Source organism: Tupaia chinensis, unplaced genomic scaffold, assembly GCF_000334495.1.
Source record: "Tupaia chinensis unplaced genomic scaffold, TupChi_1.0 Scaffold000679_1, whole genome shotgun sequence".
Taxonomy (NCBI): domain Eukaryota; kingdom Metazoa; phylum Chordata; class Mammalia; order Scandentia; family Tupaiidae; genus Tupaia; species Tupaia belangeri.
In genome coordinates, this window is record NW_006160203.1 from 82,254 (window position 1) to 86,988 (window position 4,735).

At 39.4% G+C, this 4,735-nt stretch overlaps 1 pseudogene; it reads right to left on the reverse strand.

Moving 5' to 3' along the window:
• Positions 1-3,545: 3,545 nt before the first annotated feature.
• LOC102485395 (40S ribosomal protein S11-like) lies at positions 3,546-4,079 on the reverse strand (annotated as a pseudogene).
• Positions 4,080-4,735: the final 656 nt, after the last annotated feature.

A 4,735-nucleotide genomic window follows, 5' to 3' on the forward strand; every position in this document is an offset into this window, starting at 1 on the left:
AAAAAAAAAAAAGATGTCTAAGCTAAAACCTTGCATCATAAGAATAAAAATGACTGAACAATAATACGCCTCATCCCGTTTTTATGAGATGTCCTTAGAGACTCTGAGTTCTCAAGGAGTGCCTTTAATAAATTAGCAGAAGAAAATTAGAAATGGAAATATTCATATATTACTAGTTGTTAAAGAATATTACTTTCTGGGACCAGCAGTTAGTGTAATGGCTATGTCACTGGACTCCCACGTAGTCGACCACGGTTCATGTCCCGGACCCGGTGGCTTAAAAAACTCATGCCAGGCGTGTGTGCATGTGAGCCCAAGATCCCAAGAGGAGAATGAAGGAGAAGGGATTGTGGCGTGACCATCCCCCCTGGGGGGGTGATTTCTTGCTTTCTGTCTCTCTGTTTCTCTCTGTCTGTCTGGCGAGCACATGTGCCCCATAGCAAAAACCTCTCCAAAAAAAAAAGGAATATTATTTATTCATCAGTATATGTCAAGTACTAAATATCATAAATGAACTTCAATGGAATAGCAAAATACCTGGAGGATATAAGTGCTTTCTTCTTTCAAGCTGGAAAATCTGGGAGAAATTGTATACAGAAATGCAACAAAGAATGTATTTACAAAAAATATAGATTGATATAGCTATGTATACTAGATATGTAGTATATACTCTCTTTGGGGCATCAGTGATGTGTAACTTTAAATTTATATCATAAAATTCCAAGGACAGTCAAATATATCCTAAATGTTGAGTGATGTGCACCATGCAAAACATGGACACTGAGATTTGCTAAATATGAAAAAATGAAGATAATATCAAATAGATCTATACCTATTTTTATTAATTGAATTGACCCCCCCCAAAAAAAAAACAGAAGCATTGCAAAGTGAGCAAGGCTTGTACTTAATAAATGTCTTAGAAAATATTATATTCATAATCATGTTTGAGACTCACAATTCTATAAAATGGGCACTAAAATTGAGGAACAAGAATTGCAATTACTTATTTAGACTCTTAGTTCCTGAAAAGAAGTATTTAATTGTGTTTAAGATATCCTATAACATTACATAACACATCATAAATAAATTCCTTTATCTTTTGCAGATAAACTATTTCACACTCATCCCATTCCTTATTCATGAAACCATGTATCTGAATAATACCATGACTGAGTTCATTCTGCTTGGATTGACACAAGATCATATTAGGAAGAAAATAGTGTTTGTCATTTTCTTTTTTTTTTCTTTTTTTTTTTTTATTTGGGGACATTGTTGGGTAACTTGCTTATTATGGTAGTGAGCTACCATCCAGACCAGCCGAGCACTTAGGAGTCCCATGTACTTCTTCCTTTTCTACTTACCCTTATCTGATACCTGCTTCTCTACTTTCATAGCCCCTAGAACAATTGTGGATTCCCTTTCAGTGAGTGCATTATCCAAGTATCTACATTTCATTTCTTTGGCTGTCTGGAGACCTTCACTCTTATCCTCATGGCTGTTGACCACTACATGGCCATCTGTAAGCCACTGCACTACACGACCATCATTAGTGGCTGGGTCTGCAGAGGGCTGGTGATTGTGGCCTGGATGGGGTGCTGTGTACATTCTTTAACTCAAATTTTCCTTGCCTTGAGTTTTCCATTTTTTGATCCCAATGTAATTGATCACTATTTCTGTGACTTGCAGCCTTTGTTGAAACTTGCCTGTGCAGACACATATGTAAAAAATCTACTCTTGGTTTCTAATAGTGGGGCCATTTGTACAGTGAGTTTTGTCATACTCATGTTCTATGTTATCATCTTGCATTCTCTGAGAAACCACAGTGCTGAAGGGAGAAGAAAAGCTCTCTCCACCATAATTGTGGTCATCTTGCTGTTTTTAACTTGCATATTTATATACACATGTCCTGTAATCCCTTTTTTTGTGGATAGAATGGGAGTGTATTTTATACAATCAGAACAACTTTACTTAACCCTTTGATTTATACTCTGAGGAATGCATAAGTGAAAAATGCCATGAAGAAGTTATGGACCAAGAAATTGATTTCAGACAACTAAAGATTAATGAAGATTTCATAAGTCTTCTACTTATTCTTACTATTGTAAATTTGTTTTCAATCATTTTTCATAAAATAGATTATTCAAGTCACTCTCTTACACAGTTTTACTTTTCCCCTGGAGCCTTATACTTCTAGACCACAGGGATAGTTCATTAACTTCTGGGCTGTTTTTGGTTTTTTTTTGAATTCTAATATTGGAGGGCAAGGCAATTATCTAAACAGATAGATATTTTTAAAAGTAGAATTATTGCATTATACAGCTATTTTTTTAAATCTAAGTGTTTTTGGATTAAACAGTAGCTCAGTGATAAAACACAATGCTCTGCAAGGTTATTCTGCAGGGTTGGATTCCCAGTTCTAGCCCAGACTTCTCCCTCAGTATGCTGGACATGTGTTTCCTCACATAGCAGGGCTGGCCGAAGACTGAACTTAAAGTAAAGTATCAAGACCCTATTGGATGTGTGCTCTCTGCTTCTCTTACTCATGGAAGAAATAAATAAACTTTAAACAATATACATTTTTTTTCTCCTTAAGAATATTTTTGATAAGTTTTCTATTTTGTCATATTTCTATTATCTCATACTCTCTTTACCATTTCCAGTAGACTCAGTTTTCAGTCTGGTTTAGGCTGTTTTAATTAGGCCAGCACAGAATTTCCAGGTGATTTAGTAAAGAGATTATAGCTATATCAAGTGTGTGCATAAATTTGGGTATTTAATAATTGAAAACTGGATGGGAAACACTAAAATAAAAATTCCTTTATTTGTGACAAACCTTACATTTTATAATTAAAAAATGAGTAAATATTGACTTTTACTGATAAAGACATCATATATTTGTGTTTATGCATTTGTGTACCACTTGCAGGAACTTTTGTCCTTTCAGTAGATCCAGGTTTCCATCTAGACTGAATTTATTTCTGATAAAAAGACTTTATTTGTAGTGTAATCATGTGCTGATACATTCCTTGACTTTTGTACATTTGAAAGTCTTTCCTCTACCTTTGTTTATGAAAAATAGTTTACTGAATGTTGATTCTAGATTGAAAATTCTTGTTTGAGTGTCCTGACCTGGGGGACAGTTGAACAGGTTTCCTGAGTGAAGGAGTGAGAGCCGGGACAAGCCGTGTGGTGTCACAGCACGGAGAGGACACAGTGTCTTCAGTGTAGTTCGTTTATTGTGGGTAGCACGGTACAGCACGGAGACGACGCAGTGTTATAGCTCTCTAGGGTCATGTCGTCTATTGTGAGCAGCACAGAGACAACATGGTGTCACAACTCTTCAGGGTCTTCAAGGTTGTCTGTGTCATCTTCCTGGTTGTCTGGAGACTGTGCGATGTTTCAACTCTTCATGCTCTCCAGGGTCGTCATCTCTGTCATCTTCCTGGTTGTCTGGCTACTGTGGGCCAGGCATCGTGGTTATATACACGCTGGTGTGATTGGTTGAATGAAGGATCGTAAAAGGTGGGTTATGATTGGTTGCTTCGTCATGGACTCCGTGTCCACCAGAGCGTGGTCAGCATGGCAGCAGGTTCTCCCCAGCGACCACGCAGAAGAAACTGCTTCTTGGTGCTGGCGGTCTTGGTGACCTTGAGCACGTTGAAGCGCATGGTCTTGCTCAGGGGCCGGCACTCACCCACCGTGACAATGTCGCCAATCTGGACGTCCCTGAAGCAGGGGGACAGGTGAACAGATATGTTCTTGTGGCGCTTCTTGAAGTGATTGTACTTGCGGATGTAGTGGAGGTAGTCCCAGCGGATGACAATGGTTCTCTGCATCTTCATCTTGGTCACCACACCAGAGAGGATCCATCCTCAAATGGACACGTTATCAGTGAAGGGGCATTTCTTGTTGATGTAAGTACCCTCTATAGCCTCTTTGGGAGTCTTGAAGCCCAGACCGATGTTCTTGTAGTATCTTGGAAGCTTCTGCTTGCGAGTTTCTCCCAGCAGGACCCTCTTCTTGTTTTGCAAAATGGTTGGCTGCTTCTGGTAAGCACGTTCAGTCTGAATGTCTGCCATCTTTCCGGCTGAACAGGTTCCCTGGGGGAGGGAGTGAGAGATGGGACAAACACACGCATACACAATACGAGGTGCTGATCAAGTCATCTTCTTCTATCTACTTCCGTTTATTCAGGAAAAATGGCGAGTTATATACAGCTGGTGGGCACCAATTGGCAGCCCGAAATGCAAATGACATAGAACAGCATGAACCAATCATTGATATGGGTGGATCTCTCCCATTGCCTAGAAACCCAACCACTTCCAGGGAGGACAGTTGGTCACATGATTTCTGAGAAATGGTTTGCTCAGTGAGGAAGTGAAGCCTAATGGTTTCCAAGATGGTGGATAGCTCAAGATGGCGGATAGCTCAAGATGGCTCCCGTATACAGTGCTTGCCACATTTGAGTACTATATATTAAAGTTTTTATTGTATAATTGATATTTTAATATACACAATGGATGGTTACTGTAGCCAAGAAAACTAAAATATCTATCATCTCACAAAGTTTTTTTTTTTTTTTTTTTTTCCAAGAATACCTATGGGGTCCTGTTCTTGGGAACCTGGAAATAGACTGGGGGCAGTGGTGCCCCTGCCTCAGTTTCCCTTGCTGGCCAATGGGCTAGAGATGGAACGGGAGAGCTCTTGCAGGGCAAGGACCGGTCTGGTCTGTGGG